The sequence below is a fragment of the Ascaphus truei genome, chromosome 3 (assembly GCF_040206685.1).
Source record: "Ascaphus truei isolate aAscTru1 chromosome 3, aAscTru1.hap1, whole genome shotgun sequence".
NCBI classification, from domain to species: Eukaryota; Metazoa; Chordata; class Amphibia; order Anura; family Ascaphidae; genus Ascaphus; species Ascaphus truei.
This window is the reverse complement of record NC_134485.1, coordinates 205,138,323-205,149,273: the sequence shown is the minus strand read 5'-3', so window position 1 is coordinate 205,149,273 and position 10,951 is coordinate 205,138,323.

The window sequence follows — 10,951 nt, the reverse complement described above, 5'->3', positions numbered from 1 at the left end:
AGGTAGTAATATAAAGGCTATTGCCCATTACCTGCCCTTGGGGGTATCTTGAAGTTCAGAATATCAACTGATGAAATAGTTCCACTGCATGCAATCCTGATGTGTAGAAGCAGCAATTGAAGAGTAGAGCAAAGGAGCACTGCTGACAATAGTAATCCTGAAGGAAAAAATCCTGAAGGAAAATAAAGGTGATAAAGTCCCACGGGATAGTTACATAGTTACATAGTTACATAGTAGATGAGGTTGAAAAAAGACTTCTGTCCATCAAGTTCAACCTATGCTAAATTTAGACAACAGATACTTTATCCTATATCTATACTTATTGATCAAGAGGAAGGCAAACAAAAAAACCCAATAAGGGGAAAAATTAATTCCTTCTTGACTCCAAGAATTGGCAATCGGATGAATCCCTGGATCAACATCCTTCCCATGTATACTTATTTGGTATATCCCTGTATACCTTTCCTATCTAAAAAGATGTCCAACCTTTTTTTGAACAAATCTATTGTATCTGCCATCACAGTCTCCATGGGTTATTTTAACTGCGCTTACTGTAAAGAACCCTTTCCTTTGTTGCTGGTGAAATTTCCTTTCCTCCAAGCTTAAGGGATGGCCCCGAGTCCTTTGTACTGCCCGTGGGATTAATAGTTCTTTTGAAAGCTCCTTGTATTGTCCCTGAATATATTTGTATATAGATATCATATCCCCTCTTAGACGCCTCTTTTCTAATGTAAATAAATCTAATTTAGCTAGCCTCTCCTCATAAGTTAGAATGTCCATCCCCTTTATTAATTTGGTGGCTCTTATCTGCACTCTCTCTAGTTCCATAATGTCTTTTCTTAGGATTGGTGCCCAAAATTGTACTCCATATTCAAGGTGTGGTCTTACCAATGCTTTGTAAAGGGGCATAGTTATGTTTACTTCCCTTCCATCCATTGCCCGTTTGATGCAAGATAAGATCTTGTTTGCCTTTGCAGCTACTGCCTGACATAGGGCACTATTGCTAAGCCTGCTGTCTACAAGCACTCCTAAATCCTTCGCCATCAAGGATTCCCCCAACATATCTCCATTTAATTTGTAAGTCGCCTTTTTATTCTTGCATCCCAAATGCATAACCTTACATTTATCTGTATTAAACCTCATCTGCCATTTACCTGCCCACGTTTCCAGTCTCTCCAGGATGAAACACGTTGGTGCGTTGGCTGTGTTCATGTCCCTGTGAGCTCATGAAATAAATACTCTCAGTTTTACTTTTGGAGTTTTGCCCGTGATTTTTTCCTTCAGGATTTTTTCCTTCAGGATTACTATTGACAGCAGTACTCCTTTGCTCTACTCTTCAATAGTACTACTGTAAGTGCCTAGACAGTAAAAACATGAATGCACAAAAAAGTAAATTTAAAGAATGAACATTTTTATTTGGACAGGGGAAAATAAAGGGAAAAATAATAATAGAACAATACAACGTTGCATCTTCTTCAAAATGTACAATCTTGTCTTTTCCCTCTTCGCAATAGCTGGTGCTTCTTGGACATCTGGGTCTGGAAAGAAAGAGACAATATTCTATTTTATCAATTGCGCCATACATTATGGTTAAAATATTGTATGCCTGCGTCTTCTATCAAGTTTACAGAATGATCTACTGTACGCCAAGAGGCACTGATTTATTGTAATTTGCTACTCAAACAGGACTTATTGAACCAGTGTCTATTATTGCTGCTACAGTATACTAAGGGCTCTATGCACAAAGTGCCGGAAAAAAAAATTTCGCCACAAAACGGCTTTGGTATTCAGTAAGCTCCGATAATTTGGCCAAATCGGCATTTTTTATTCCCGATAAAAAATTATCGGCAGCCTTCACTTTTCGGCACCTTTCGCCACTTTTTTAAATCGGCTGTATTCTAGTAGCCCTGATCATCTTATCGGTGCTTATCGGTGCTGATCGGCACTCACGAAAAGACATTTTTTCGGCAATTCGTCCCGCCAACTCAAAGTTGGCGGCTTGGTGGGGAGAAGAATCGGCAAGGTTGGCGGGACGGCACTTAGAAAAAATAACTCATCTCAACATATATGGAGGCAATTGAGCGGACAATTATAACTTTATAGGATAGTTAACGTGGTATTGCTCCAAATAAAAGTGTACCGCTTACGTTCATTATTGGCAGAACATCTTCCTTGTGAATGTTATAATGTTTTGCGTCTCACATGACTGTTTGTGTTATGCCGTGTCAAGGGAAAGTCCTATAGTAAACTCTTAAAGGAACAGTTCACATCATCAGAAACATGTTACTGAAGTGTCATTGTTTAGAATTCATGTTATCAAGCATTTGACACATAGCACCGATCATACGTTTATTCATGTTGTTAAACATTATATAATGTTTGTAATGTTTAACGCATGATACAACTAAGATATAGCTGTTATTCGTAATGTTTACATTTTTTTTGACATTCCTATTTTTTTGACGTCTGCAATAGCACAATCAATAAAATTGCATCATTACATTTGACACAATATTGATACGAATATTTATACATAATCAATTGCTAATGTCCACATGCTTTTGAATGATGCATATTTATTTATTTATTTATAAAATATTTTACCAGGAAGTAATACATTGAGAGTTACCTTTCATTTTCAAGTATGTCCTGGGCACAGAGTTAGGACAAATAATACATGGTTACAAATACAGTTACATAAATGAACAGGGTATACATTATGTACAAGACATTGCATGCACAGTTAAAGAAAATATATATTATGGGCGAATGAAACAGTTACAGACCAGATTAAAATGTGAGACAGCCTTAGATTTGAAAGAACTTAAACTGGTGGTGGATGTGAGAGTCTCTGGTAGGTTGTTCCAGTTTTGGGGTGCACCTTAAGAGAAGGAGGAACGGCCGGATACTTTGTTGAGCCTTGGGACCATGAACAGTCTTTTGGAGTCTGATCTCAGGTGATAAGTGCTGCATGGGGTAGGGGTGAGGAGCTTGTTCAGATAGCTGGGTAGCTTGCCCATAAAGAATTTAAAGGCAAGAAAGGAAAGGTGAACTTTGCGCCTAGACTCTAGTGATGACCAATCTAGTTCCTTGAGCATTTCGCAGTGATTTATAGTTGCATTGGAGAACAAAATGACAAATTGAATTGTAGAGGGTGAAACTTTTGCTAAGATGGGTTTGAGGTGCCGTGCCATATACTATGTCTCCATAGTCAATAATTGGCATTAGCATCTGCTGTGCGATACGCTTTCTGACCAGGAGAATTTGTTCCTGTAAAGTACCCCTAGTTTGGCATAGGTCTTGGGTGTCAGGGTATCAATGTGCATATATATTCAATATACGCCTGAGAAAGTGTCTGATATAGTTATAGCTTGCTGCATTCTGCACAATCTGGCACTCCGGCATAATATGCCTACCGAAATACGTCAGGACTTGGAGGAGGAGCATCCCGTCAATTTAGCAGCTGACAGTGAGCAAACTGCCTGTGATGTTGAGACACGTCGTAATGTGATCAACACATATTTTACATGTAAGCAACTACCTATATGTTCATAGTACTACATATATGTATTCATTCATGTTTCTGACAAATACATGTCTCCAAATATCATTCACATAGGAAACGGATGCATCTCCTAATCGCACCTTCCTCTTCTCGGCTGTGTGGACAATTACATGTGTCACCGGTATGTGATTCTTAAACAGGTTGGATACAAATTGTAACCACTAAACAGTTGTGTGTTTACCTCAGCAAATAATGGTTAGCAAATATATATTGTCTGTCAGAAGGTTTGTGGTTTAAGCATGAACTACCTTTACAATATGTTGGTACCAATACTTACTGCTATATTTGTACATACAAATGTTCACTTGGAGTGTCACATGTGTGTGACAATGATGTGTAGCATATTGTTTATTTGAGATCACATTGTTCAGATATGTTGTCGTTTTTTATATAAAAAAACATGTAGACCTGCACACCAATGCAAAATTGAATAAATAAATGATACTACCAGTGCTCCTGGTTCAGGAATATATGCCTGGGACATCCAATATTGAGCAAAAGAAGAGAGATCCAGGGCAACTTCGGATTTTATAAGAAAAAACAATTTATTTCAGCCCATAAAAGCCAGTCACTTGAAAAAGTCCCCTAGGAGGGATGAAACGTCGTGTTTATGGGCTGAAATAAATAGTTTTTTCTTATAAAATCCGAAGTTGCCCTGGATCTCTCTTCTTTTGATTTTTTTATATCACATTGTTGAGTATCACATATGTTGTTCAATAAGCTGAATTAACTTGTGATTTAAAGAAAATATCTTGTTATTCTCCATTTTAATTTTCAAACAGATTACTCCAATGACTAGTCATGGAATTTATGAGATGTAACATATGGAATAAGAGGCTCAAACATGGCGACATGTATTGTGATAGGATGTGTAACCATTAGTTGATGAATAAGTTGTGAGCTTGCCAATATGTCCTTCGTTTATTGTGTCCGTGTGCTTGTTTTTACTTGAATGTTATTTGATACTGTGTTCAAATGTTATTAACTACATTACAGAACGTGTCATGATGATGAGTTTACAACATAACATCATGCACATAAGCGATGGTAACACTCAAAGCATGTTTGTATCCACGAACCAACGTGCTAAACCTCCTAACCATTGCAATTGATGTCATTAGATCTTCTCTCTCTTCATCTTCATCTTCCTGAATACCTTGTCACATGTATAAGTAACATTTTTAGGTGTGTGTTGATTTGGCGTACATCTAAGTTTGTTTAAAATGATTGAACCATTCCAAATTATTGTAGTCTCTCTTAACAAATGTGTATTGCTTGTAAACACAATGATAATGTTATCCACAACATGTTTATGTCATCAACTGTACTTATGAATGTTGATCCTCATCCTTTATAACAAGTGTAAACGTAGTAACATCAATGACTTACAAATGTTGTTACGCACACATTTCATCACATTGTAATGTGCTTGTGTTTATGTTTTTCATTGTTTGTATAATGCATGTATTTCTTAACTAAACCATATTTGCATACATTAGTGAGTAAAAACATTGTCCCCTTCATGTAGCTATGTATGTGTTTAACGTGTACAGTAGTAATAACACTCAAATATTGTTAGTTTTTGTAACATAAAACTCAAATGTTAAAGTGTTATTCATGTATACAGAACATTAATGAGCACAACAATGTATTTCAATATATGATATTTTCGGACCATTTTGTACAAAAGAAGATAACTATTGTTATTGTGTACTTTGAAATATAGAATGTTTAACATGTTGTAAATTTTATGTATATGATTTTAGATTTAACATAACAGATTACAATATATAGTAACTAATTGTGTTATAATAGTGATAATGTTGCTTTCACATATCACATGACATTAGAATATGTATTATGTTATCAAATATTAAAGACATATGTAAATGTAATTTATTGTTTATTGGGTATCAAAATAATAATCAACATTTAGTGCTGACTTAAAAAATACACACAAGGCTACTTCAATGTTATATTCGTAATCAGCGCAAAAGTGTTCAAAAGCATTGCTACAGATTTATTATAATTGATTGTCTACACGCGTCACACTCAGGTTATATTTTCTTTGTTCAATCTCTAATCATACATTTGTCCCATGTATTCATAACCGACATCTGTGAAGTAAAGCACAGACATTCGGTATAAACTTTGCACATTGATGTATGTTTCATCATCATAACGCTTAACACATATTAATATGATTGTTGAGATTAACAATTCTGTGACATATATGTTGAAACAGCAAGGATAAATCTAAACCGACAGAAGATTTTAATGTATAAAATGCCGTTGTTCGCATTACTACTGATATGTGACTTCCGGGTCCTAAATTCATTATAATGTGTGCGCACAACGTGTGTTGCGCGCGCACCTTAGTAATGAGTGGACTAAGTATTAGCGCATGCGCAAGACGATATGTAAGCTGTGCGTACAACACATATTCCTCCATGCTGATGCTGCTGCTGCTGCTAGCAGTAAGCATATGATCGCGTAAGCTACATATAAGGATAGATAAACAAAAGCACTTATACAGACGTACATATATTAACATTGGCAACTGACGTGTGTCCACGCACAAATGGGACGCTCACACAATGAGCGTAAACAAGACGCCATTATGTCACAGTTGTTTGCCCTAAGGGCCAACAGGAATATTGATATTGATAAAATCTTTTCAGAAGATGATTCACCAATAGAAATAGAGGAGGTCCCAGACAATATGTATGACCTTGTCGAAAGGTTAGAAAAATTACTTATGAGTGAAATTAAACAAATGTGGGACGTTATCACTTTAGAGAAGTATGTTGAGCAGAAGAGAATACCTCGAGGCCTAAGAATTTTTAAACCATCTACTACTGATTTCCAGAGTGATGAGTTTCTTTTAGAATGGAATAGAATCCTTGATAACTGCTCCTTTGAGCTCATTTGATTACTCATATCCAAACGTAAAATACTATTGCAATCATTGGATGGTGAGATCAATGAGCTTAAGGGGCAGTTTGAGGTGTTTAAAAACCACAGCGAATTGCCAGCCCTGGAGAATAAAATCAAGACTAGAATGGATACTTTCCAGAAGGAAACCATAAGCCGCAAACAGGTCAAATTCCAAAGGGATAGAATAGACTATAAGACGGGGTGCTATAGAAACTGGAAGAAAACATCTAAGGATAATGCTATATATAGACATCCAAAAGCAAATACTCCGAAGGACTATTCTCATAAGATCCCGAATCACTATAAAAACGTGATTTCTAGTAATAAAGAGTATACTCCTAAACCGGTCCAGTTTATGTCACCCAAACCCAAAAGAGGAGACAGACGGATTAAGGTTAATCCATCTAACAAACCTGATACCCCAGTTGTTCAATTGGATAAAGAGATTGACTGTATCTTTGAACAGTACCATCAAAGTAACAGGTATCAACCATTGGTTGAGTTCGAGCAAGAACAAAATAGTTCCACCCAGACTAAGGAAGATAAACCTACATTTTCTTTTTTAGACTGGAGGAAGACACGAGAGCAGCAGAACGCCAGAGAAGCGATAAAAGATCTGCGAGGGAAAGAAGGGACGTCAAGAGACAGAAAAAGAAAGAACACACTAGAGGAAAGAGAGGAGGCAGAAAGAATAGGGAAACAACTCAGACGGTAACTTCTACATACACCAATATATTTAACATCAGTCAACAGCCCATATCCCTTAAAGAAAAAGAAGTACTCTCTAAAGGGCTGTCGTTTGCACCAGTTGTAGGCCCTAATAGCTTCCAACTATACGTTGATGTGCAGCGATTTGTGAGGAAGCTGTGCCTCAAAAAATACTTTGCCAAAGACGCAGTGTCCCATCTGGACAGCAATACCAATCTCCCTATTAACTCTACATCCACAGTGACTAGCAAATTTAAAAAACCCTCTACTTTCTTTCCCAGGTTCGCTGGTGGACCATTTGTTAATGCATTTGCGCAAATGGTCACCGATGACTTGGAACAGCAAAGTCGAAACTACAAAATAAAAAAGCATAATCTTAGTATGGAGGAGAAACATTTGCTACGCGCACTTGGAGAAAATGGCTCAATTGTCATGAAACCGGCTGACAAGGGAGGGGGGTTGGTAATTATGGACAAATCCTGTTATCTCCAGGAGACAATGCGTATCCTTGGAGATGTCTCTACTTACCAACCCCTCGCCCTTATTCCTACAGTCACTTACCAACAACACCTATTGGAGTTTCTAAATATGGGCCTTGACCAAAATGCAATTACCAAACAAGAATTTGAATTTTTATATAATCAATTTCCAATCATTCCCATTTTCTATATAATACCCAAAATCCATAAAAATTTACAGCAGCCGCCAGGTCGTCCTATCGTATCGGGCATCCGGTCCCTTACTTCACATCTATCACAGTTCATAGATCATCATTTGCAACCGTACGTTGTTAAACTTCCCTCATTCCTTAGGGATACTACCCACATGCTGCAGACCCTAAAGGACATTCAATGGAAGCCACATTATTATTTAGTTACAGCTGATGTCACATCACTATATACTGTTATCGACCATGTTCAGGGTTGTGATGCTATCGGCCATTTTTTGGGTAATGATCCTTCTATGACACCATCACTTAAATCATTTCTTATCTCTGGCATTCAATTTATACTTTCACACAATTATTTTAATTTTAATAATTTATATTTTTTACAGGTATGTGGCACCGCCATGGGTACCAGGTTTGCTCCTAGCTATGCCAATTTATTCATGGGCAGCTGGGAGAATGAATCCATCTAGTCCGGCTGTCCTTACGGAGCAGACCTGGTACTATGGCGGCGCTACATCGACGATATTATTTTTATTTGGTCAGGGTCACTACAGCAATTACACCTATTCCAAGAATACATGAACAACAATCCGTATAATTTAAAATTTTCGTTTGTTTCAAGTAATGTCTCTATAGAATTTTTGGATTTAGTTATATATATTTCTAACAACACTTTACACACCAAAACTCATTTTAAGAAGGTTCAAGCGAATAATTATCTACATGCCGATAGCCATCACAACCCTGCATGGATCGATAACATTCCCAAAGGACAATTCATCAGATTAAAACGAAATAGCTCCACTTTAGACGCATTCCAAAATCAGGCACAGGATCTTAGGAACAGATTCATTGACAGGAAATATTCACCTAATCACCTTGACGATATTATATCAGAGGTTGAGGTTTTGGAAAGATCAACACTTTTAGAGTATAAACCTAAACCATCCAATACACAAATGCAAATACCATTCATTACTCAATTCAATCAGATGGCACCTGGGATAAAGAAAACCATTCAGAAATATTGGCCAATCTTGAGAAAAGATATAGATTTGGCAGAAATACTGCCTTCAAAACCAAAAATCATATTCACAAAGGCAGCCAACATAGGCCAAAGGTTGGCCCCAAGCTGTCCACTTAAATCCAATGGTCAGCAAAATAAAAATAAAAACAAAAATGCCATTAAGGTTTACTACATATGTAATACATGCACAGCATGTAAATTCAGTTCCAAACAATTATGTTTTACTTCAACAAAAACACGGAAGAAGTATACAATCCAACAGCACATCACATGTAATAGCACTAATATTATTTACCTCCTTGAATGTCCCTGTGGTCTGCAGTATGTGGGTATGACCACCAGACCAATCAAACGACGGTTCTATGAACACATCTATAATATCAAAAAAGGTCTAGAGTCCCATAGCGTGTCGAGCCATTTCCTTCATGTGCACGGTAAAGATCCTAGAGGTCTAATATGTGTAGCTATAGAGGCTGTTACACCTAACTGGCGTGGAGGGGACAAGACAAGCATGTTAGGTAAGAGAGAATCCTTTTGGATTTACGAACTACAAACTTTAGCACCGTCTGGACTCAATATAGAATTTGACCTGAAGCCGTTCCTTCTTGATAGATGAGACAATCAGTCTCCTGGGCTGACAATGTAATCGCTGCAATGTGATGTAACCTGTGGTTCATTCCATTTTATGGTAAGGTCCAGGCATTCATTATGTGGATGGTTCAACAATTAGGTAGTAATCACCATCACCTTTCTATTATTATTTTATTATCATTTTATTATAATATTATATAACATATATTAATCACTTATTTCACCCAATACCATTCTCTGATGGTTATATTTCCTCCACACCATTAACTTCCACTTTCCATTACGTATCATTCTTATTTCCATCAGTAAGGTACACTTTCACCATCACTAATAATTTTCACTTTTAATCATTTATTATTCCTACCTTCATTAGACACTCATTTATAAACTCCAAAGTATAGATATATACACATTATTAGTTTACTTTAGGTATCACATTTGTGGTATATACTACCCTATAGAAGGTCAAGTTCTGCTCAGCATACTTCTACATATCCCTAGCCTGGCCGGGTCTTGGCCATTTGAGATACGAATAACAGGGTTAATTTTCATTAATCATCCTTTTTTATTCATACATGTACTATTTTTTTTCTATCCACGAGGGTATATAGGTATTAGATACACATCTGCATTTTATATATTGCACTAATTGCTATATTCTTTTATTTCTTTTATATATGTTTTTTTCACTGTTGTATGTCATGTCCATGAGTGTTTACACGCTGAGTGTCCCAGTCCTTTCATCTGCGCATGATCAAGATCACAAGGATGCACTGTCTCTTTAAACCGGGACTACATATTTCGGGACTTACAGGGACTACTTTTCATTAATTTTTACCCCTGAGGAAGAAAGCAAGACTTTCGAAACGCGTAGGGTGGTGCTGTGAGGTCCCTACTACTCGGGTTTGAGTGCGGTACCCTTCAGAAGCTGGAAGCTGTGAGCTGTGGGAAACCAAACGCTGGCGTAGGAATATCCGGCATTTCAGCATTGCTGTGTTTGGTGCACGTGGTGCGGGCAGACCAGGAAGTATCTGTGTGTGCGGTCCTGGAGCTTCTGCAGTGCTGGGAGAGGACTGAGGCAGACGCAGCTAGCTGGAAAAACCTGTACCTGCCCATAAGAGACTCCTCGTCTGAGCCCAGGTGTTTACAACAGCAGCAGCAGCTATCCATAAGAGGGGATACTCATTGAATTATCCATTGCCTGATTACATCTTGTTTTCGGTAAGCAGGTACCCCCACCCGAGGGCCCATCCCCTGAAGAAGTCAGTTAATCTGACGAAACGCGTAGGGAAGGTGTGCAGTGGACTTTCACAAACGCTTGCCACTGAACTGCTACGAATCCCTACCGATCCGGTGTCCAGTACAATTTCCGTGACGTCATCCGCTGGTCCGCGGCATCTACCGTCCCCGGTCGGAACCAAGGAGCATCTGGTGGTGTGTACCCGGTGAGAGA